The sequence below is a fragment of the Pinus tabuliformis genome, chromosome 3_1, assembly GCF_031772625.1.
Source record: "Pinus tabuliformis cultivar Carrire ecotype Pingquan chromosome 3_1, CPIR1, whole genome shotgun sequence".
In the NCBI taxonomy this organism is placed as follows: domain Eukaryota; kingdom Viridiplantae; phylum Streptophyta; class Pinopsida; order Pinales; family Pinaceae; genus Pinus; species Pinus tabuliformis.
In genome coordinates this window covers 692,528,282-692,554,608 of record NC_142301.1, presented here as the reverse complement: position 1 = coordinate 692,554,608, position 26,327 = coordinate 692,528,282, and positions in this window count along the sequence as shown.

Below are 26,327 nucleotides of genomic sequence, written 5' to 3'. Positions count from 1 at the left end.
AGGAGGGATAGCACTTCCGGTCGCTTTAACGAGCTGGAAGGCAAAAACTCATCAATCTTTTTATATTTTACGAGTCAGATGAAAAGAGCTTAAAGAAGACTCGTCTTTTGAGGAACGAGTGATAAGACGGGTAGCAGCTGATTCCAGGTAAGGGTTGGAATTTTCCAAGCACGGCAGTGTCACAAGGATGGCTAGTGAAATCAATCTTCGCAGCTGTTCCTCAAAATGGGTAAACAATCAAATGGAGGTGAATGGTCGGCCAATGGAAAAGTGGAGGTGACGGTGCAAACACGACCAAGTCTTTAATGGCTGATAATGTTACATTCACGGTGGTTATTTACCAGAGGATAGTTCATTTTTTAACGAGCTTAAACGCGGGTTGAAACACTTGCTCGATCTTATGTTTATTTTTTAACGAGCATGAACTATGTGCTAAAACTTCTCGATCTTATGTTTATTTTTTAACGAGCATGAACTATGTGCTAAAACTACTCGATTAATCCAGTCATATGATAAGAATGTCTCACTGAAGATGCCATTTTTTATGGAGCTTTCACCTTATAAAGCTTTGCCCCGCATCCTTTCTTTATGCAAGTTTCGAAACGACTAATCCTACGAGTTTAAAGGGTTAGAGGTCCTAAAAATTTAAAAAATAAATAGCCGCCCCTTGCTTGCACTTCAAAAGGTTTGCATGCCCCCAGGTATAAAGTATGATTTCAAGGTTAGCCCTCAATTTGCAGATAAAACATTTGTTCTACCAGGAAAGGTCTACCTCTTTCAGGTTACCAAAGATTGTCTCATTTGCGCAGCAAACAAAACACTTCTTCGGCGATGTCTACTAAGATATACAAAGGTGAGTGACAACAAGTGCCAAACACATAACTTTGACAAAAGAATCTTATTCTAGAACAACCCGTCTTCCAATCACGGACGGGGTACGAACTAGTCATATTATCCCGCGGAAACCTACCCTATACCCAAAGTTTTCCTGCCGAAGCAGACCAGGACGCATGCCCCCTGGGTTCCAGTCATATCCCTTCGAATTATTCGTGCTCATCGGGAGGACGGACCGTGGGTTGAGACATTTCTTGCGTGAAGAGACCATTTAGGGACGATATATGACTATTTGCGATGCGTGATCCGGGAAATGAAAGCTGGTCCACGAGCTTGACCACTCTTCCTTCGTGCGGAAAACACATTACTCTAAAGAGTGAGGAGACGATGGCTCCCATGCAATAAATATAGTCTCGTCCAAGGAGTAGGTTATAATCCAAGGGTCCTTGAATGACCATCACGTTCATTTGAACGGTCTTCCCTTTCAATGTTATGGGCACATTGGGGAGGATCCCTAAAGGTCGACTAGTTCCTTTATCAAAGCCTGTCAGATTTCTCATTTCAGGCAAAAGCGATGGCGAACCAAGCGCTTTCCAAGCAATAGAGGAAAGGATACTCAAATGTTGGCATTATGTTTCTGGTATGGCTATATGTTTCAGATGTTGTACTTGATGGCAATTCCTGTGGCAAGGCTCTCAATTTGTTGAAAATAAAGAAGTACGCAGGAAATCAGTTCAGAAGGTGCGTACCCGCAGGTACACCATGCAGGGACAGCGTCCAGATACGCAGGCCAGCCGTTCAGGAGGTGCGTACCCCCAGTGCACACATTTCAAGGCAAAGAAATTCACATGTGGGGTTTTCTTATGTGTTACTCTTGGTATTTAGCCGACGGTATTGGGTTACTATGGTGTCGGCTCGTGGTATTGTTCCATGATTTTAGGAGGAGCTTGCCTATATAAAGCAAAGGAGATCATTTGGCTTGTTCATGTTTTGGGTTGAATATCTTATGAGGGCTAGATCTGGTCTAGATCTAAACAAGGCAAATCTACTGATGGACCGAGATCTCTTCGGCGCATGTTCAGATCTGTAGATCTGACTGTCTGGGTTACTTCTGAAGTCTTGAAATCATCTATGCCCGGGGGTACGCAGTGAAGAAACAAGAGATATGCGTCGGTACGCAGAGTAGACACAGGAGACTTGCGTCGGTACGCAGAGCAGAAGAAGCAGAGCTGCGTCGGTACGCAGAGCGACTAAGGTTCAGGTGCGTCCGCACAGTAAAAGTACGCGGCGCGATAGTATTTTTGGGTGCGTCCCTGCAGTAATAGTACGCAGTGCGGTTGAAGGAACAGTGCGTGGGTACGTAGGCCACAGAAGGGAAAACTGCGTCCCTGTCTTAAAATGTTCTGTTGATAAGGTGTTCTGGGTTAGTTCTGTTATTGCTGATCTGATAACTGTAGTGGACTGTAGCCTTTATGTACTTGATGATCATTTGATGCTTTATGAAAAGAAGTAGGGGGTTGTAGCTCCCTTCCAGGAGAGACTGGAAAACGAGAGAGATTTGTAGCTCTCTGCAGGTTGCAGCCTGTGTACTGGTAAAGGACTGCACCAGTACAAAACCATTGTAAAAGGAGTTTCTAATTTGAAAGAAGATAGAGACATATTGCAGCAGGTGGTTTTCACCCACATTGGGTTTCCACCTTACATCTTGTGTTCTTTGGTGTGACTATCTGTTTTCTTTTTTTCATGCTCATTATTTTATGGTACTGACATGCAAAAATAATTCAAAGAACAAACAAAGAAGATTTATTAAAAGAATTGTATAATACTGATTCACCCCCCCCTCTCAGTATTATTTCCAACAATTGGTATCAAAGCAGGTCCTTCAGAGAAGCTTGATCGCTTGAAGGTAGATCGTTCATCATGAGCAACTACGAGAGAGAAGCATCAATCAGGCCACCGGTTTTTGATGGGACAAAATTCAATTATTGGAAGGTAAGAGTTACTGCCTATCTTCAATCTCTTGGTACAGAAGTTTGGGACATCGTAGAGACAGGCTATGCCTTTCCTTCAGCTACTCCTACAGATGCAGCCGAGAAAAAGAAGTATGAAACAAATGCGAAAGCAGTCAGTACTCTATTAGGATGTATATCTCAATCAGAATTCATGAAGGTAATGCACTATAAATCCGCAAAAGAGATATGGGACAAAATTGTCACGAGCTATGAAGGAGACGAACAGGTAAAGCGTGCTAAACTTCAAACTCTCAGAATTCAGTATGAGACTCTCAAAATGTATAATGATGAAAGTGTGGCTAACTATTTTCTTCGGGTAGATGAGGTTGTTAATTGTATGAAGAATTTGGGTGAAGAAATAAAAGAGGCTATTGTGGTTGAAAAAGTCCTAAGATCATTGTCCCCCAAGTTTGAATCTAAAGTATCTGCAATAGAAGAAAAGGAAAATATTCGAATTCTTACTATGTCTCAGCTACATGGAATTCTAACTGCTTATGAAATGAGAAAGGGAGGTCCATCAGACAGAAGAGAAGCTGCTTTCAAAGCATCAAGCAAAGGAGATTATTATGAAGCAAGCCACGTCCCGGAAGAAGAGGAAGAAGAATCAAATTTTGTCAGAAATCTTCAAAGGGGTTCTGGAAGGTTTAGAGGTAAGTTACCTTTTAAATGCTTTGCTTGTGGAAGAGTAGGTCATTATGCTGCAAAATGTCCTTATAAGGATAAAGGAAAGGAACCTACTAGATGGAACAAGAAACATAACGCAAATAAGAAAAGCTACTACACTCATGAAGATAGTGATGGTCTATCAAACATTGATGAAGATGAACAAGGTAATGAATATAAGTTGTTAATGGCATTTGAAGATGATGATTATATGGATGCTATAGATGTGGATAAACTTTATGATGAAATTACTAGACTCAAGAGATGCATAGAAGAAAAGAACATGATCATTGATACTCTACAATTTCAAATTGATGAAAAGGAAAAACATCTTGAAAAAATAGAAGGTGAAATTGTTGGTCTTAGAAAAGAGATTGAGAAAACAAAAGCTATTAATCTCAAGTTTTCCAAAGGATCTGAAACTTTGGATGAGATTATCAATGTGCAGCGGTCTCCACTAAACAAGACATGTCTGGGCTATAATGGAGAAACTTCTCAAGCATCCACCTCAAAAAGTTATCTTGATGCAGCAAGAAGAAATGAGCAAAAGAACAATGAAGATCATCAGGTAAAGCAGGGTCGAATTACAAACAGAAACTATCAGGGGCAATCCATCTTGAGGGTGAACAAAAGCTACAACCAACCACAGGTAAAATCTTCTCAATTTGGTTCAAGAATAGATGAAAATAGAAATTACAATCAGTTGGCTGGTAGATTCGATAACCGCAGAAGTTTTTTCAATGGACAATGCTTTTCTTGCCATAACTTTGGTCACAAAGCAGCTCAATGTGTTGCATATAAAACAATCATGACTAGGGAAGCTCAAAAACAAAGAAGTATGACGGGGATTACAAAAAGGACCTATAACAACTTTTCGGTTCTTGAAAATGAAGTTGAATGTTCTATTTGCAATAACTTTGGTCATGAAGACTCTGAATGCAGGAGCAGGTTTCAGTAGAAAAAGGAACAATCCTCAAGCACCAAAACATGGAGAATAAAGGAACCTCAAACAGAAAGATGTGGGATAGCATTTTATGCAGAGGGACAGGAAAATCTATGGTACATTGACAGTGGATGTTCGAAGCATATGACAGGTGATAAAGAAAAACTTGAGTCTTATTCTACTCTAGAAAAGGGAAAGAAAGTCTCTTTTGGAAATGATACTCCTGCAACTATAAAAGGAAAAGGCATTGCTGAGTTAAAAGAAAAGGTTAAGGCTGGAAATGTTTTGTATATTGATGGATTGAAGCATAATCTTCTAAGTGTCAGCCAGATGTGTGATCAAAGAACCGAGGTTATATTCAGATCAAATGGATGTCTTGTTCGTGATCTTGATACAGGTAAAACAGTGATCAAAGGAAAAAGAACTCCAAATAATCTGTACATATTTGAAGAAGGACAACAACAATGCTATCTGAGCAAGGATGATGAGCACTGGTTATGGCATCGGAGGTTGGGACATCTAAGCTTTTCACAAATAAGGAAAGCATGCAAATATCAGGCAGTTCGCGATCTTCCAGATATCAAAATTCCTGACAACACCATATGCAAATCATGTCAGTTTGGAAAACAAACCAGAACTAACTTTCCAGAGAAAGAAGGATCAGCTAGCATGCCTCTTGAGCTAGTACATACATATACATGTGGTCCTTTCAGGAAAAGAACACCTCGAGGAGAAGAATACTTGATATTATTCATTGACGATTTCTCGAGGTTTGTCTGGTTAGGACTTATGAAGCACAAAGATGAAGCATTCGAAAAATTCAAATCCTTCAAAGCCTTGGCTGAAAATGAATCAGGTCACAAAATTAAGTGCCTCAGATCCGATAGAGGTGGGGAATTTACTTCAAATGAATTTTTCGATTTCTGTGAAGAACATGGGATAAGAAGAGAATTCTCTACAGCAAGAACTCCTCAGCAAAATGGAGTTGTGGAAAGGATGAACAGAACAGTCCAACAAATGGCTCGTGCTATGCTTGATGAGTCAGGAACTCCCGCAACCTTCTGGGGTGAAGCTGCACATGCTGCGGTTGTTATTCTCAACAAAACAAATGTCCGGGTGAACAGCACTCAAACTCCTCATGAGCTCTGGAGTGGTAGGACTCCTTCGGTAAAGCACTTCAAAATCTTTGGGAGCAAATGCTATATCAAAAATACGGATGAGCAGCTTGGCAAACTTGAACCTAGAGCAGATGAAGGCATTCTTCTTGGTTACTCTCCACATAGCAAAGCATACAAATGCTACAATAAAAGACTTGGCAGAATTGTCGACACCATTGATGTAGTGGTTGATGAGAAGGGATACGTTCCTAGGCAAGTACATCATGAAGACATCGAAGAAGATGAAGGCTATCCCCAACGACAGAATAATGAAGAAGAAGAACCTCAAGAAGAACCAGAGGAGCAAACAAGAATAGAAGAAAAGAATCCATCCAGATATGTTCAGAAGAATCATCCAGAATCTCAGATTATGGGGCAGAAAGAAGCAGGTGTACAAACAAGAAGAACAGTTGCAGAAGCTTCAAGCTATTTGGCATTACTCTCCTCTACTGAACCACAAAATGTGAAAGAGGCATGCAAAGATGAATGTTGGGTGAAAGCAATGGATGAAGAACTTGAGCAGATCGAAAAGAACAACACTTGGGAGCTGGTTCCTAGAGCAAAAGATAAGAATGTTATTGGGACAAAATGGGTCTTCAAAAACAAATTGAATGAAAATGGAGAAGTAATTAGAAACAAAGCCAGACTTGTGTGTAAAGGGTATGCGCAGCAAGAAGGAATAGACTTTGAAGAAACCTTTGCTCCTGTTGCAAGACTTGAGGCCATCTGAATGTTCCTTGCTCTCTCAAGTTTTCAAAACTTCAAAGTATTTCAAATGGACATGAAATTAGCCTTTCTGAATGGAGACTTGGAAGAAGAAGTGTACATTGAACAGCCAGATGGGTTCACTCTTGGAAATGATCCAAATCTTGTATGCAGATTGAAAAAGGCTCTCTATGGTCTCAAACAAGCTCCAAGGTCTTGGTACTACCGTTTGGACAAATATCTTCATCAACAAGGCTTTTCAAAAGGATCGACAGATAGCAATCTTTATATAAAAGTTGAAAATGACAAATTGCTAATACTTGTTGTGTATGTAGATGACATTATTTTTGGGAGCAATGAAGAAGCTATGAGTCAAAGCTTTGCCTCGGTCATGCAGAAAGAATTTGAAATGTCCTTGCTAGGAGAACTGACATATTTCCTTGGTTTGCAAATCCAACAAAAAGAAGGAGGAACCTTTTTATTTAAAACCAAGTATCTCAAACAGATTTTGAAGAAATATGGTATGGAAGATGCAAAACCAGTATGTACACCCATGGTCATAGGATGTAGCCTCAGTGCAAATGATGAATCTGCAGCAGTACATCAACCAATGCACAGATCTATGATTGGAAGTTTACTTTATTTGACAGGTACCCGACCAGACATCATGCATGCAGTTGGAATAGTTGGAAGATTTCAGGCAAATCCGAAGGAGACTCATCTTCAGGCAGTGAAGAGAATTTTCAAATATCTTCAATGGACTCAAAATTATGGCTTATGGTATCCTAGAGATACAGATCTTACACTTCATGCTTATACAGATGCAGATTGGGCCGGAAGCGTGGATGACAGGAAAAGCACAAGTGGTGGTGCGTTCTTTATGGGTTCCAGACTGGTATCTTGGTTCAGCAAGAAACAGAGTTCGATTGCCTTGTCTACAGCTGAAGCGGAATATGTTGCTGCTGCATCTTGTTGCACCCAACTCCTTTGGATGATGCAGACTTTGCAGGATTTTCAAATCACTTGTACACCAGCAATCCCCATCTTATGTGATAACACAAGTGCAATCAGCATCTCAAAGAATCCTGTTATGCATTCAAAAACCAAGCACATACCAATCAAGTATCATTTTCTCCGGGAACAAGTGCTTGAACAGAAGGTCAAGTTGGAGTATGTTCCTTCTAAGGAACAAGTTGCTGATATCCTCACCAAACCATTGCCCAGGGACACTTTTGAATACCTCAGGCAAAAGCTGGGGGTTGTTGATGCATCATCTTACTGCTGAACCTCTTCTGATTGATGGTACAGGTTCAGGGGGAGGACATAATGCATTGTTGGCATTATGAAGAATGTGCAGAAGGAGATCTTGGAAGTAGCTGCAATATGTCTCTATCTCTTTCATGGTGGATTATGGTTCCTCGTTGCAGATCTGGTTCATATTCAGGGGGAGCATAACCCTTTGCCCTTGATGTCAAAGGGGGAGAATGAAGCTGAAGTTTGTGAGGTTGCCATCAAGTCCAAAGGGGGAGATTGTTGGCATTATGTTTCTGGTATGGCTATATGTTTCAGATGTTGTACTTGATGGCAACTCCCGTGGCAAGGCTCTCAATTTGTTGAAAATAAAGAAGTACACAGGAAATCAGTTTAGAAGGTGCGTACCTGCAGGTACACCATGCAGGGACCGCGTCCAGATACGCAGGCCAGCCGTTCAGGAGGTGCGTACCCCCAGTGCACACATTTCAAGGCAAAGAAATTCACATGTGGGGTTTTCTTGTGTGTTACTCTTGGTATTTAGCCGACGGTATTGGGTTACTATGGTGTCGGCTCGTGGTATTGTTCGATGATTTTAGGAGGATCTTGCCTATATAAAGCAAAGGAGATCATTTGGCTTGTGCATGTTTTGGGTTGAATATCTTATGAGGGCTAGATCTGGTCTAGATCTAAACAAGGCGAATCTACTGATGGACCGAGATATCTTCGGCGCATGTTCAGATCTGTAGATCTGACTGTCTGGGTTACTTCTGAAGTCTTGAAATCATCTATGCCCGGGGGTACGCAGTACAGAAACAGGAGATCTGTGTCGGTACGCAGAGCAAACACAGGAGACCTGCGTCGGTACGCAGAGCAGAAGAAGCAGAGCTGCGTCGGTACGCAGAGCGACTAAGGTTCAGGTGCGTCCGCACAGTAAAAGTATGCGGCGCGATAGTATTTTTGGGTGCGTCCCTTCAGTAACAGTACGCAGTGCGGTTGAAGGAACAGTGCGTGGGCACGCAGGCCACAGAAGGGAAAACTGCGTCCCTGTCTTAAAATGTTCTGTTGATTGAATTTTTCTGTTGATAAGGTGTTCTGGGTTAGTTCTGTTATTGTTGATCTGATAACTGTAGTGGACTGTAACCTTTATGTACTTGATGATCATTTGATGCTTTATGAAAAGAAGTAGGGGGTTGTAGCTCCCTTCCAGGAGAGACTGGAAAACGAGAGAGAGTTGTAGTTCTCTGCAGGTTGCAGCCTGCGTACTGGTAAAGGACTGCACCAGTACACAACCATTGTAAAAGGAGTTTCTAATTTGAAAGAAGATAGAGACATATTGCAGCAGGTGGTTTTCACCCACATTGGGTTTCCACCTTACATCTTGTGTTCTTTGGTGTGACTATTTGTTTTCTTTTGTTCATGCTCATTATTTTATGGTACTGACATGCAAAAATAATTCAAAGAACAAACAAAGAAGATTTATTAAAAGAATTGTATAATACTGATTCACCCCCCCTCTCAGTATTATTTCCAACATCATAGACGCCCCCTCATCTATGATGGTGCCAGCCATGACCATTCTGTATATTTGAACGATAATTTGGAATGGTATGCTTGCTGGCAAACGGGGTCTGCCTAGTTGGTTCCAGTTGAAGGATACAACTAGGTTGCTTGGTGGTGGGACCGAGTAGACGGCCGGGTATGGCTCTGACGAACTTCCTTCCTGCGATAAAGGAATGGGTGGATTGCCCCTGTGTTCGTCGGAGTCTGTGTTGATGAAGAGAATTTGGATGGTGTCATCCTTATCCTCTTCAGTGACTGTATCATTCGAAGATAAAACCTCTGAAGGCAAGACCGGGTCAACTGCCGCCTCGACCTTTTGACTTTCGTCGGGTATGGATTCAGTAGGTTCATCTTCAATGACAGGTGCTTCAGCTGACCACTTGAGCAGGCTAGCTGGATTCTCAACTAACGAAGGACTCAACAAGAGTTTTTTATATCCAGGAGGAAGTCGTAACGGTGAAACCGAACGATCATCCAAAACTCTTTTAGCCTCGTCTAAGAAGGGACAACGGTGGAGGGCGTGGTTGCCTTCGCACAGTCTACAGGGAGGTCTAGTCCTCCCTTTTTGTCCTGGGACTTCACTTTCGCTAGTTGACGGTGTGCTTTCAACATGGCCATCAGAGGTTGACGACACCAGATTGTGCAAATGGGGAGACCAGTCCCTTAGTATCCAAGGGATGCAAGGACAATCTCTGTGAAAGTGGTCTCCCTTGCAAATGACACATGGCGATTTAGGCCTGGTCAGTGTTGTGTGTGGATTTTCATTAGACGACACTTGTTTTCCCTCATTTGCCTTTGGCTCCTTCTTCTTTTTCTCTTTCTTCTTCTTTTCCTTTTTCTCCTTAGGAACTTGGTTTCTAGCTTTACCAGTCCCGTCGCGCGAAGAGGAAGGAAGAGAGGAAGAATTAGAGGAAGTAGAAGGTTGGTGGGAAATTCTGGACTCGTCTAACTGCTGATTCGACTGTTCAGGAATAGTGGTGTTCTGAACGACATTGGTTGAGAAGAGCCAGACCGGCAAGCCAATTGTCAGTTCTGGAAGCGACAATGTGGCCATATGGGGCGCACCAACATCTCCCCAAGAGGAGAAGGGACTAGGATTTCCACCAAGGGGAATTCCTTGGTTGGTAGGCTCCACTTTCTCAACCTAAAGATCAACACAGGAAAAAGGGTATGAATATTCCGTTTAAAATAAATTTTAACGACGCTTGGACACAACTTGCTTTTTCAATTTTAAAGATTCGAGAAAAAGCAAAAGATGACTCTAGTCTCCTTCGATTTTTAATGAGCCTGAAGTGACAAGTGCTCAGATGGACCTTTTCCATTAAGGAGTCTGAAAAGGAACGAAAGGGACTGCTCTAGAGTTCTACGTAGAGGGTGTGCCAAACCAATCGCAAAACCACAGAATACTTTTTAGGGTACGGGCGATCAATCTTCCCGAATGCTGTGTTCAGTGCATTGCGATCAGTAGGGTGGCCGAAACGGCTTCCTATGGATAAAGGTTTTATGCCTATAGGGGTCTCCCAATATATACTCGACGGTATGTGGGAGAACAATCCGTACTGGCACTTATCGTCTCACAGTGGAGGAATCACCCAACCAACAGTGAGGACAACAGTTACCAGGCTTTACGACGCCGGAACACGTCTCTAGCCTAGACCTCTATGTTGTGCGTTAAGTTCCAATGCGTTGTTAAGTTCATTCAATTTATTTTAGGTTGATCTTTCTTAGAAGTTTGCCTTTTTGGATCACCACGAGATGTAGATACAATTCCTAAATGCAGTCTAAAGATGATAAGAAAGCTTTTATCTCTTTTCAACAATGAAAATCCTAGCTACAAGGGGAAAAGAAAGACACAATCTTTTCTCAAAGAGCATAGAGCACACTGTAAATGCACTTTTCCTAAATCAAACCATACAAACTGTCAAAATGCAAATGCACTTGTGCATGTATTTTTTTTCACTTTCTTAATATTGATGCCTAAAAAGAAAGTTGTTGTACAAATTTGAATTCGATTTCAAGTGAAAACACAAACAAGCTTCTTTTTGAAATCAAAAAGACGATTACGACACTTTATGACTTTGAAGTAAACACTTGTTTCGACACTAGAAATTCATAAATTCAAACCAAAAGACAAAAGTAAAAGCGTAATCAACTGTCAACAGCAAACAAACTTACTCCTAAGATCAAAACGACACTTACGACAGGTCTAGGTCTAAGGGCGACAGTATGACTAGTTTACTTTTGTAATGGGAAACTGCAAATGATGTAACAAATACACAAAAAAAAATACAGTTTCTATTATACAACTGAGGCGGAATTAAGGCAAAGAAAAGGGGTTTTCAGATAGGTACACACACTGATAACAGGCTGCTAAAAATCAGAGATAAAACTGAACAAAATGAAGCAAAGAACCACAGCTGCACAGGGCAAAGGCTAATCAGCGCACCTGTTGCACAGAGAAACTGAATTGCAGTGCAGGTAGCCCTCTCGGGACCTGCGTTGAAATGCAGAACCTCTTCACAGAGCCTGCGCTGAAGTAGAAACGAGAATTTTCTCTGGGTTCTGGGTCACGGTTTGCAGTTTAATCTATGGTTTTTGGCCGGATAAAAGCTATCAATAAGGTAAAATTAGAGGGATGATTTAAAGGAGGACTAAGAGCTATCTCAAAGCGCAATTAGAGCATTTGTGGATCAGTTGTTCAGATCATAAACATGCCTAATGAATGGACTAGAGTAGCAGATCTCTACTTTGCATTTGTAAATGGCAAATGCAGTTCGATTCGCCACTCCTAATTTTATGAGAAGAACAACAACAGAAACACAAATAAACTAACTAGATACGCTCCCCAGTGGAGTCGCCATTTTGTTGTTGGGAAAAGTATCTATTCAGAACACCCCTATCCCACTCTAAGGTGTGACAGTGCCTTAGCAACAAACAAGGAAAACTATTTTCGTATTCTTCTTTACGAAATGTAAACGAAGAGGAAGGATGTAACTAACCTATATCTTTCGCTAGTTTGTTGATCCAATCGCTCTCCTCTTTGTTCGCTTCCCGCTGCCTGCTCCCTTACTGGTCCAGCTTCACCAAGTTCCTGCAAGATCACAGAAGAGGAAAACTACACAAAAGACATAGATTTACATTCATAACTAGCTTAGGATCAGATTTAAGCTAAACATGCGAATATAACAAAGCATCATTGATACACAACATGTAGGAGAAACTCAAATAGTTTTATTGATATAATAAGAAAATCCAAGAGGAGATACAACCAAGTGAGTCCCGATCCAACATCTACCTCCCAGCAAAGGAATCCCTTCCTCACCTCCAACAAAGCATAAATCACCCAATGCACTAATCTTAATCTCAAACCAACAGCAATTCTCTGCAAAGTACAAAATTCCAGCCTCCGGATCTCTGGGATGAGCGATCCATATATAGATGTAAGCAGAGAGGATGAGTCAGCTTATGTTTTGACTTGTGGCTTCTCTTTGTCAGTTCTTGCTTCCACTTGGAGGCTAAGAGCCTCTTACTCATCCTTGGTCGAACTCAGTGAGGCAAGTGTCATTGAGGAAGATTCTGGAAGCTTCCATTGTCTGTACACCTCGCGGAATGACACTGCCATTTGGAAATTCTCTCTCAGCGCACCCTGGTAGTGCATTTAGGTGCATTGCAACGCACCTAGCTAGTGTACTGGGGTGCTTTGCAACGCAGGCAGCTAGTGGAGCACTTGAATTGATCCTGATTTGACTTATTCTGAGTAGTTTTTGGTGGAGAACTTCTGGGAGAAGCTGTCATTGGTTGACCTTGTTCCTTTAGGGGCAGGAACAACACTTTTAGGGACTTTGGATCCCTTGGATTATGGACATTTCATGCTCAAAGCTGTAAGGCACAAAAATGTCTATAACACCATAGTCGACTTTTTGACTTCTAGGAGATACCATACCCTACCTTTTGTAGTCTCTTCTTGCCTTATTGTATTCTTTTAAAAAAAACTAGATAAGGGAAGGGGTGGGTGTCTTAAATATTGACTAGTACCATTGATTATGAGGAGTGATCAATCCTTTATAATTCTGATATACATTGTGCATACATATTAGTAAATATATCCCCATTTATTTTAATACTGCTAAATATGAATTGTGTTTATAGTTTTGAAACTAACATTTTGATTGGACACAACATCCATCTCTCCTTCTCAGGGCTTACTTATGCCACCCAACTCGGTGGGACTCTATCTTGGTCCTCATAAATCAAATATCCCCTTACAAAGTCTAGTTATTTGGCCTTGTAGTTCATAGTCTTGCTTACTTTTAATTCATATTGTTACAAGGCTCCTTATTGAATTCTCTTGGTAAATTCGAGCTTGAGGTGGAAACTTCACCAGATTTCCATTTTCAAATTATAGTAAAATAGTAGATGGCCAAAGTGGATTATAGAGAAGTTAGTTTCGTAAGTGGCCTTTACAACACCATCAAAATATCCTAAAAGGGATATCTTTTGGTCCAAATTACTAAGTATGTATGATTACCATAGTTAGCTCTTGTAGCTAGTGTAGCGGTTTTTTGGTGGTTCATTCAAATTATTTTTCCTATTAATGATCCAGGAGGATTCCGTTGATTCAATTGTATAGGTGTTCAAATTTTGTCATTAGTTTTTAGTGTCGTCATCACCTCAGTTCAACTTCAATAGATTGATAGTTTTGGTTAGGGATTAGGTTGTTCAAGCAATGTTATAGCTTTCATGGTGTTCAGTGGATATGGGTTTGTACCTGGCTTTCGATTTGTGTCCATCGACAGTTCTTCCAGGAATGGTTGAAAACATGTGTTTTGTCATCAATCTTTGCAGGATTAGTGTCGACATGGGTGTCATCATGGCAAAGGATCAATATCTTCATTTGTCGATGATAGGCATGTGGTTTGTGTCGACAATATGCATTGGTATCATCACATTGTGACAATCTGTTGTACATGGGCTTTTAAGGGAAATCATAAAAACCTAAGCCTAAGACTTAATCAAACCCTAATCCATACCTATGCCCTAAACCATGTATCAAAGCCTAATTCTATACCTAATGAATCATTGCCTAAGTCTAAACCTATCGCAATACAAATCTATGTATTATAAAACCTAATCTTAACCCTAACCATTAAACTCTCGACCTAATGTATAAATATTACAAATAAAACAAATATACATTCCCTAAATCACCAGCTGACCACATCAGAACTGTCAGAGGATAGGTTGTATGTGACCAATGTATATAAAATCGTTGGGTTTCATAAGCTACTAACTCTAGCTGCAACAAGTACTAGGTGCATGTGACCAGAGACAAGGTTACCGTAGCATCACACCATCAGAGTTTTCATAGCCATTATGTCTTGACCACAATGGAAACAGTCAGCACTAACCACAAAGTTAGCATGTGAACGTTTTATATGTGTTAACCACTGGAGTTTTTTAAACCATCAAGATTAGAGAGCCAGCAGTCGGAGGTAAGCCACCAGAGTTAACCGCATGGGAAGAATGTGGACACATGCCAACATTCAATGTGAGGGTAGCCGAAACCACCGGGGATGACCACAGAGGTGGCAGCATGCAGTTAGACCATGGTTAGTCACACAAAACCGCTAAACCGCCTTCGCTCGGTTAGCTAACCTTCAGCGGTTATATCTTATCCTATGTTATTTTTGGGTTTTTCTGAACAATTTGTCAACAAATTAATTCAATGACCATGAACCTAGCCTAGGTGTCCCTATGTTACTAGACCGAGTTTCTAAACCCTACCTGAAGCAACAAATTCATTAGGTATTCAGCAAAAACAATTTTCATGAACATGGAGGCCTTTAAAAGGCGGAATTTGTCCTCATTGAATATTAGAGTGGTTTTTGACTTTTGTATGCAGATTATGGACGACATAGGCGATTTTGTTTACATTATTTCCGGAGCATCCGAGATCGGTTTTGGAAACCGTAAGCAACGTTGGAAAGATAGTTCAGGGAGCTATCTGATGACAAAGGTCAAAAATGTGCAAGTTAAGTCTGACTAAATCACTATGTAATCGACTCCTTTCTTCTCATTCCTAATAAAAAGTCACCCATCTTGAAAGCAGACCTGGAGACGTAGTCCATTATGGATGAACTCCATCATCAATTTGTTGTCTGGTATCATTGTGTTTTTATTGTTTGCACTTCTCTTATGCATCGGTTTCATGTTTAATCAACTGCCGTAAAGTGTTCTTTTTAAGCAGTTTTTCCTCGATTTGCATGCTTCAACTAACATTCAAATCATTAATGGATAACCAATTCTACATCAGTATTTAGTTTATGATCATTTCAGATCATATAATTTGGTATCAGAGTAGGTTGTGTTTATAGAATGTTCCATTGAATGTTAACCAGGTCAAAGTCGCAATGAGGAGAAGCAATCCTGAGCAGATAAATCTAGAGATTAGAAAGTGACGTTTTGTTCAGAAATTGACCATGTCAAGATCTGATGCAGGTGAAAGCACTAAAACTAAGATGAGTGAAGAACAGTTTCAGCATGAATTCTTAACCATGCAGCAGATATTGGGAGAATTGTATGAAGACAAGAAGGCGAGAGATGCAACTTCTTCTTCAAAGCCATCGAAGAAGGACAATGGTAAAGGGAAGAATGATAAGCCACCTTCATCTCCATCATCTCCATCATCCTCTTCTTCTTCTTCTTCTTCCAGTGCAGAATATGAAATGGAAAAGAAACCTAAGAAAACATCTCTATTGAAACTTGATGTTAAATTTGAGTTAGCTATATATGATGGCAAAATAAAACCTAAAAAGTTAGATGACTGGATAAAGCGGTTAGAAGTGTATTGTCACATTAAGAACATTTATAGTGATAAAAATAAAATTCAGTTAGCTACACTTAGAATGGGGGGAACAAATTTAATCTTGTGGGAAAGTAAAACTCAAAGAGATGAAAATCGTAAAGGAAAAGTCATCTCTTCATGGTCTAAGTTTTTAGAAGCTCTTTGGGAACAGTTATATCCTTTAGGCTACATGCAACAAGTTATTATTAACTCGCAACATTTGAGGCAAGGTAAAGGGCAGAGTGTTCAAGAGTTTACTTTGGAGTTTAGAAAAGAAAGCATTGACGCTTGGTATTGGATACACATGAAACTTTGTTAAAATACGTTGGAAATTTACATTCATATTTGCAACATAATTTATTGATGTTTAATCTTGATGATTTTGATGAGGTGTGTGTTCAAGCCATACATATTGAATTAAGTGACCGACCATTCAAGTTTTCATCTCAGTCATCCAAAGATTTGGAAACAAAAAATTCCAGTGATAGTAAGGGGAAGAACATTTTGAAGAGAAAGAAATCAATGATCATTTAAAAGGAAATACCTACTTGTTATCATTGCCAGAGAATCGGTCATGATGAATCAAAGTGTTGGAAACTTCATCCATAACTTAAGCCCAAAAAGTTCCTTAAGGAGAAGGATGAAGAGAAGGTCATTGCAGTAGTCTAGTAGGATCTAGGTTTAGATTCAGGGGATGAAAGGAGGATAACCGCCATGGTTACGTCAGGTAAAACTTCTGATACTAGTTCAAGTTCGAAAACTATTGTATCTTCTTCAAACATAAATCCTTCAGATGAGGATAAAAGAGTTGAACTCTTCCACATAAGGAAAAATTCTAAGCATACAAAGATTGAAACAATATTTGACAATGGATCATAAGCAAATTTAATATATGAACATATAGTTAATCAATTGGGATTGGAGACACAGAATCATCCAAGACCATACCCATTAGGTTGGATTAATAAATCAACTCAGATACATGTTACAAACTATTTTCAGTTAAAATTTGCAATTACATCTAAGTACATTGATGAAGTGGAGTTAGATGTGGTCCCAGTAGACATATGTGGAGATTTCTTAGGAAGTCCTTATCTTTATGATATAGATGTAGTGTTTTACGGAAGAGAACATAAATATCACCTAAAGAAAGAAGGGGTTGAATTTATTATTAGGGCACATAAAGTCAAATCAAACTTGGATTTAATTGTTACAAATCAAGTTAAGTAGTTAATAAGTTCAAGTAAATATGTACTCATGTTTATTAAAGAAAAACATAAGGATGATTGTTCGGAATGTGAGATTCAGTTTATAGATCAATTGGTCAAGGTGGTTAATTATTTTCCAAGAAATCTTATTCATAAAAAGGGTAAGCAACATGAAATAAATTTAATGTCCTATGAACATCTTCTTAAATTCAGAATGACTCTCAACTCATTCATTCAATTGAATTCTAAAAACTATCATCATCAACAGTGTATTGCAGGGAATGGTACATGTGAGTCTAATCAAAGACTTGTTTCAGATGGTATGCTTATTTTGAGTTTCAGGGGTGCAGGTCAGTATTGGGGAAAGTCAGTGTTCAATTTATCATGTATTGTGTTGCCATGTCATGTCTTGAATAGTTTCGAAACCTCTTTTCAAGTGGAGAGGAAACATTTTTGTTTTCATATCAAAGCCTTTTCCAAAGCAGTGTCAAAGTGTTTAATGGGAACATATGCATCAAAGGAAAGTGTTAATCAAAGGAAACATCATGTAATAAATGAGGGAAAAGTGATTCAAACAAATCAACAACTAAATCAAACTAAGTTGCAGTAAATTTCACCTTACCGTTGGATATGTTCAGTGCAACAAGTTCACTTAGTAAACAGGAAGCAGGAAAGTATGTCAATTAAAGTAGGTGGTTTGATGTCAAGTATATCTTTGATTGTCTTTGCAATTCCACAAAATATAATGTTCTTACATGTTTATGGTATTAAACAACATCCAGTAGAGATTTTTTTCAAATATTGTAAATCACTAACTCATGATTCTTCGTGGAAAGAATTCAATTAGCATGTTGATAATAGGTTATTTTCCCATCGTCGCAAGTTGTTCATACTTCGGATGGATGAAATTGGTCACTGACTCAAACGGTGCCATGGTCAGCATCACCAGGGTCATCACGTGTAGGTGACTGATCAAATGTACTGGTACATCATCAGGTCAAGGTGGAAAGAGAGGGAGTTTTAACCTCATCGACTATTTGTTTAGTCAAAATTTTGTGGCCCAAAATATTTCAAGTGGAGATGAATGATCCAGGAGGATTCCGCTGATTCAATTGTATAGGTGTTCAAGTGTCATCATTAGTGTTCAGTGTCATCATCACTTTAGTTCGGCTTCGACAGATTGATAGTGTTGGTTAGGGATTAGGTTGTTCAGGTAATTTTCATAGTTTTCATAGCGTTAAGTGGATATGGGTTTGTACATGGCTGTCAACTTGTGTCAATCAATAGTTCTACCAGGAATGGTCAATGACATGTGTTTTGTCATTCGTCTTTACAGGATTAGTGTCAACATGGGTGTCATCATGGCAAAGGATCAATGTTGTCATTTGTCGATGATAGGCATGTGGTTGGTGTCAAAAATATGCGTTGGTATCGTCACATTGTGGCAATAGGTTGTACATGGGCTTTTAAGGGAAATCATAAAAGCATATCCCTAGGACTCAATCAAACCCTAATCTATACCTGAGCCCTAAACCATGTATCAAAGACTAATTCTATACCTAATGAATCATTGCCTAAGTTTAAACCTATCCCAATACAAATCTATGTATTATAAAACCTAACCCTAACCCTAACCATTAAAATCTTGGCCTAATGTATAAACATTACAAATAAAACAAATATATAGTCACTAAACCACCAGCTGACCGTGTCAGAACTGTCAGAGGATAGGTTGTATGTGACCAACGTATATAAAACCATTGGGTTTCATACACTGCTAACTCTAGCTGCAGCGGGTACTGGGTGCATGTGACCAGAGACAGGGTTACCATAGCATCACACCCTCAGAGTTTGCGTAGCCATCAGGTCTTGATCATAGTGGAAATAGTTAGTACTAACCACGGAATTAGTATGTGAACATTTTATGTGCATCAACCGGCGAAGTTTTTTAAACCATCAGGGTTAGAGAGCCAGCAGTCGGAGGTAAGTCGCCAGAGTTAACCGCGTGGAGAGAACGTGAACACATGCCAATAGTCATTGCGATGGTAGCCAGAACCGCTGGGGAAGACCGCAGAGGTGGCAATCTACGGTTAGACCATGGTTGGTCACATGAAACTGCTAAAATACCTCCACCTGGTTAGCTGATCTTCAGCGGTTATATCTTATCCTAAGGTATTTTTGGGTTTTTCTGAACAGTTTGTCAACAAATTAATTCAGTGACCATGGAACCCTAGCCTAGGTGTCCCTATGCTACTAGACCGAGTTTTTAAACCCATCCTAAAGCAAAAAATTCATTAGGTATTCAGCAAAAATGGTTTTCATGTACCTGGAGGCCTTTGCAAGGCAAAATTCATCCTCATTGAAGATTAGAGTGGCTTTTTACTTTTGTATGCAGATTCTGGAGGATATAGGTGATTTTGTTTACAGTGTTTCGGGACCATCTGGGGTCAGTTTTGGAAAACGTAAGCAGCGTTGGAAAGTTGGTTCAGAGGGATATCTGATGACAGAGGTCAGAATTACATGTGTGTAAGTTCACTCTAACTAAATCACCATGTAATTGACTCCTTTCTTCTCAATCCTAATAAAAATGGTCGCCCATCTTGAAAGCGAACCTGGAGACGTAGTCTATTAGGGACGAACTCTGTCATCAATTTATTTTCTGGTATTGTTACGTTTTTACTATTTGCACTTATGTTATGCATAGATTTCATTTTTAATCATTTGTCATAAAGTGTTCTTTTCAAGCAGTTTTTCCTAAGTTTGCATGCTTCAACTAACATTCAAATCATTAATGGATAATCAATTCTACAATTACCATTTGTTTATGTATACTTTTTGACATTTTTTGTCAATCCTTTAAGGTAAAATATTGTTGGCACTCATCGTATTGTCAATCACAGGTGAAATGGGATGAAACATGTGCAATATCATGACTAGAGAGAGTTTTTCCTTGGGAAATAGAATTGTTTGTGGCAACTCTTATTATAAACCCTCAGCCAGTTTAAAGGAAGAAGAGACCTCGAACAAATATGTTTCATTCATCCACATGCTGGGTGTGGAGCCTGATTATCTTTTGTATTCAAAGGTATCACCAAATTGGACCCTATTTTGTAATGGGGCAGCAATGCCACCCGTAAAATGTATGTTGTCAACCCCCCCAGGCAGGGGATCGACGATAGCACCCTGAAGCTAAAAACAACTATAAAATTTTCTTGAAGAATGTTGTAATTTCATAGTCAATCTGCATCATTCATTAGGCAGAGATTTGATGGTAGAATTTATGTTTAATATAGGATTTTTTTTCCCTATAAGGAAACCCCTCACTATATATGAGGAATTGTATTGCGTCTATGTAGATTTGTATTCTTAGTGAGAAAAAGAGAGGAGATTGTGAGAAAGCGAAGAGGGAATTAAAGCGGATCTACTGTAGGTTGTATCTCTTCATTTTTTTTGGATAATATAAAAGGAAGGATTGTTTGTTTCTCTGTGGACATAGCCCAAATTGGGTGAACCACGTATATCTGTGTCTCTCTTGTTTTATGCCTTTATATTTTTGTAATATATTTTATGTGTTCCATTGCTTTGTAATATATAATTTTCTAACACCACAGACTTATCAATTCTTGGTATACATTTGTGTTGATTATATGATATATAAGTTTTTATTGATGGATGCACTACACATCTATCTCATGCCTGGTTGCTTCATAGGTTCTTGTAAAACCTCAGTTGACTCCATCAGTGTGATCTAGTATCTGTAGGCACTGTAATTCCAAGACATGAAGACAAGTAGAAAAAGTGAGGTGGAAAGCATTCAACAACTTATTTTGTGAGCAACAAAACTTAATGATGGTAACTAGGCTCTAGCCTCTCAAAATATACCACCGGGATCCAAAAATTAGATGGTGCTCCATAGGTTTGAACCCACATTTTCAGAATCCTATGGAGCCATTTCTCTCTTTTCACTTTAACTTGGTTTATTTTATCCTTTTTTATGAGTTAGTATACATTCAACTATATCATTAATGATGCTCTAATAATTGAGATACTGATTTTTAGTAGGCTAGTTAACTGCATTGGTTATCCATGGATATTAACATAAATTATGTCTTATTTCTCTGTTTGTCTACTATAAATTACAAAACTAATGTTGTATATATCTCTCAAGGCCTATGATTGTCTCATGAAAGCTTTTTTAGAGTGTAATAAGGTATGTGTATTGTTTTCATTTTATTATATGGTAATTACAAAAGCACAAAAATATTTTTTGTCACCTTTGTGAAATGGATAGACTTCAATGCGATACTTTTTAATGATATGTAGTGCACAAAATGTTGTTTTAAAATATTTTTCCAAGATCTGAGGATGGTTAAGTTATTTCAATTTCCATTTGCTACTGTCCTAGAGACTTCTATTATCTTTAGATTCTTCTATAATCCAGATCTATAGGTTTTATCAAAACATTTGATTATGGGATCTAAAAATACAGGAGACACAAGTGAAAGCTTCTGCTTTCTTTAATTGTTATAAGATGAATTTTATGACTATTTTGACACTTAGAGAGATTTTGAGAAAAAAATGAGAATAAGGCTATTAGCTTGACGTCCCTTCCTATATTTTTGAGTCTCACACAACAATTTCGTGGCAGAATTATCCAAGTTACTGATATGATGAGGTTGGTGATAATTTATATATCATGACAAAAGGAATATTTAGCAATGGAAATATATTGATGTGGAAATAATTTCCCAGAGTGGACTTTTAGACTTATAGGAGATACCATACCCTTCCTTTTGTAATCTCTTCTTGCCTTGTTTTATTTTTTTTTAACTAGATAAGGGAAGGGGTGGGTGTCTTAAACAATTATTAGTACCATTGGTTATGATGAGTGATCAATCCTTTATAATTCTGATTTACATTGTGTAAACATATTAGTAAATATCTCTTCATTTATTGTAAGACACTTCTAAATATAAATCATGTTTATAGTTATGAAATGTCTAATATTTTTAGTGGAAACAACACCCATCTCTCCTTCTCAAGGCTTACTTATTCCACCCAACTAAGTGGACTATCTCTTGGTCCTCAGAAATCAAATCTCCCCTTATAACATCTAGTTAGTTGGCCCTGTAGTTTATCATCTTTCTTACTTTTAATTCATATTATTACAAAGCTCCTTATTGACTTCTCTTGGTAAATTTGAGCTTGAGGTGGCAACTTCACTAGATTTCAATTTTCAGATTGTAGAAAAACAATAGGTGGCCAAAGTAGGGGATAGAGAAACTGAGCTTGTAAGTGGTCTTTACAACACCATTAAAATATCCTCAAAGGGATATCTTTTGGTACAACTTAATAAGTATGTATGCTTACCATAGTTAGTTCTTGTAGCTAATGTAGTGGTTTTTTAGGTGGTTCATTCAACTTATTTTTCCTATTAACAAAATGTTTACTTCACAAGCACTAGATGTTTATGTATCCTTTTTGACATTTTTTGTCAATCTTTTAACGTTAAATATTCCTGGCACTCATCGTATTGTCAATGACAGGTGAAATGCAATGAAACATGTGCAATTCGCTGACTAGAGTTTTTCCTTGGGAAATAGAACAGTTTGTGGCACCTCTTACTCTAAACCCTCAACCAGTTCATAGGAGCAAAATACCTCAAGCAAACGTGTTTCCTTCTTCCACAAAATTATCAATTCCTAGTATACATTTGTATTTATTATGTCATATGTACAACTATCTCATGCGTTATTTCTTAATAGGTTCTTGTAAAACCTTAGTTGACTCCATCAGTGTGATCTAGTATCTACAGACACTGCAATGCCAAGACATGAAGACATGAAGAGAAAGTGAGGTGGAAAGCATTCAAAAGACTATTTTGATGGGAGGAGAAGTGAATGATGTTAAACTAGGCTCTAGCCTTTCGAAAGCTACCACTAGGATCAAAATATTAGATGGTACTCCAGAGGTTTGAACCCACAATTTCAGAATCCTATAGAGACATTTCTCTCTTTTCTCTCTTTTCCATTTAATTTTATTTAGTTTATTATTTTTTATGAATTAGTATGCATACAATTATAGCATTAAGGATGCTCTAATATTTGAGATGTTGATTTTCAGTAGGTCGACTAACTGCATTAGTTATCCATGGACATTAACATAAATTCTATTTTCTTTCATTGTTTGTCTGCTAGAAATTAGAAAACAAATGTGTATATTTCTCTCTAGGCCCATGATTGTTTCATGAAATCCTTTTGAGAGCATAATAAGGTATGTGCATTATTTCATTTTATTGTATGGTAACTACAAAAGAATGTAAAAAAGAGAATCACCTTTTCTGAAAATGATAGACTTCATGCCATGCCCCTGGAATGCGATACTTTTTAACAATATGTAGTGCACAAAATACTATCTTAAAATATTTTCCCAATATTCGAGGATGGTTAAGTTGTTTCAATTACCATTTTCTACTACCATGGTCCCTAAAGGCCTCTATTCTCTTCATATTCTTCTATAATCCAGATCTATAGGGTTTATCAAAACCTTTGATTATGAGATCTAAAAGTATAGGAGACACAAGTGAAATCTTTGTAGTTTTTAACCCTGTACAGAAATTACCTGCATACGAATTATAAAACACAGAAAATAAACCATGAGAGAGCATAACACATAAACACAGATATTTCCCCTAGATCCCAAAACGGGACTATCATCTTGATTTTTCATTATGTTCCTTTCAATGTTATAATACATATTTATACATGCCGAAGCATCCAATACCATGGACCAAAAACCATTGCGTCCAAAAACATGTCTGAAAATCATGCACAAAACCATAGGTGGGTCTGCCCATCCTAACATAGGGTCCAAAACCAAAATTTTCCATGGGGTTACGGGTATGCCTCAAACCCCTTGTGACCCCCTCTACACAATTGGTGCAATGAACGGGCTCCCCCCCCCCTTCTAACCCCCTGGTTAATTACGTGGGCTAGTCGTGGAAAGAATATAACACAACCAAACATTCTCCCACTTGTTTTTTTCTTTACACAGGGGGCCACAAGAGAGCTTAGTTATTTTCCAGCCCTGAAACACCCATTGTCTCTCTACACCAGGAGAACTTCTTAGAGCTCACAGATTTTGTCAATGCATCTGCAATATTCTTCAAAGTTTCCACCTTTACCAGCAACACCTTTTTGTCTTCTATCATATCCCTCACAAAGTGATACTGAACATCAATGTGATTTGTCTTTGAATGATAAGCAGGGTTCTTTGATAAGAAAATTGCACTTTGGTTATCACAGTATATCCTGTTGGCATTATGATGCATGTGTTGTACTTGATGGCAACCCCCCCTCATAGAAGACCATCTCACTTATATACATTCAGAAGAGATATCAGATGTAACATAATACATAGATGCAGGACAACTCAAAGGAATCAAATGGCAAGTTCTTAGTAAGCTTTGCCATCAAGTCCAAAGGGGGAGATTGTTGGCATTATGATTCAGGTGTTGTCCTTGATGGCAACCCATTCAGGTGGTAGATCACTATTCTTGATGATCAACTCTCTATTTTTAAGAAGGACGCAGGCAATCTGTTCAGAAAGTGCGTCCCCGCAGGTGTACCATGCAGAACCCGCGTCCAGGGACGCAGGCCAGCCGTTCAGGGGGTGCGTCCACTCAGTGCACACATTTCAAGACAGAGAAAAGCACGTGGGGGTTTCTTGTGTGGTATCTAGCCGACGGTTTTGTGTTTCTATGGTGTCAGCTCGTGGTATTGTTCCATGTTTTGGGGAGGAGCTTGCCTATATAAAGCAAAGGAGATCATTTGGATTTGGCAAGTCTTGGGTTGAATATCTTATGAGGGCTAGATCTGGTCTAGATCTAAACAAGGTGAATCTGATGGACCGAGATCTCTTCGACTCTTGCTCAGATCTGTGATCTGACTGTCTGGGTTATTTCTAAAGTCTTGAAATTCTCTTTGCTCGAAAGGACGCAGGTGCAGTAAGGGTTCAGATGCGTCCGAGACGCAGGAGAGAAGCATTTCAGGTGCGTCGGACGCAGGTGCAGTAAGGGTTCAGGTGCACCGGGACGCAGGCAGTTCAATAGACCCAGTGCGAGGGACGCAGGCTAGCAGTTGAGCAGGGTGCGTCCAGGGACTCAGGTCAGCAGTTGAGCAGGGTGAGTCCAGGGACTCAGGCTAGCAGTTGAACAGGAAGGTTGTTTGAGCTTCAATGTTGTTGTTGGGTCCAGTATGAAAATTGGATGAAATGTGGCCTTTCAGTTTATGGGTTGTGCTTCAGTGTATCCAGTATGAAAATTGATGAAACGTGGTACTTGAAGGAAAGAAGATTGTAGGCCGGCGCCTACGTACTAGTATCTAAGCTAGTACAAGAGCTAAAGGAAATCTTTGGAGCATTGTAGCAGGTAGTAGCCTGCGTACTAGTAAATGGATCGGCTAGTACAAGAGCAAAGGGGGTTGTAGCTCCCGTACTGGTATAAGGCTGCACCAGTACAAATATTGTAAAAGAATTTTCTTATTAAGAAGAAGATTGAGATGACTTGCAGCAGGTGGTTTTTCTCCCGCATTGGGTTTCCACCTTACATCATTATGTTCATGTGTGTGCCTTATGTGTGATGATCTACTTTATGTTACTGCATCTGTTAACTGATAATATGGTTGATAATGTTCTAATGCACTCATTGAAGATCGATTAACTTAATCATAAGAAGTTGTGGAAGTAGCATATATGAATCTGATTATGGAAATGAAAAGTTTTATTAATATGATAATACTGATTCACCCCCCCCCCCCCCCCCCCTCAGTATTATTTCCAACAATTGGTATTAGAGCAGGTCCTTTGATAGAAGCTTGATCGCTTGAAGGAGATCCGTGGAACAATGGGAAAGAAGCTTAAGAAGAAAGCTAATAAGAAAAAGAAGTCATCTCAAAAGAACTATGACAGTGGAAGAATCGATTGGGGATTAGGCATAAGAAGCTCTTCAGATTCAGAATCAGATTCAGAGTCATTATCAGGTATGAATGTGTTATCCTCTGATGTTCCAGCTATATTTCCTTGTGAAAGAGATGAAAGTGATAGCGAAACTACTGAATTTGCTCTTATGGGTGAACAAGAAAGATATCA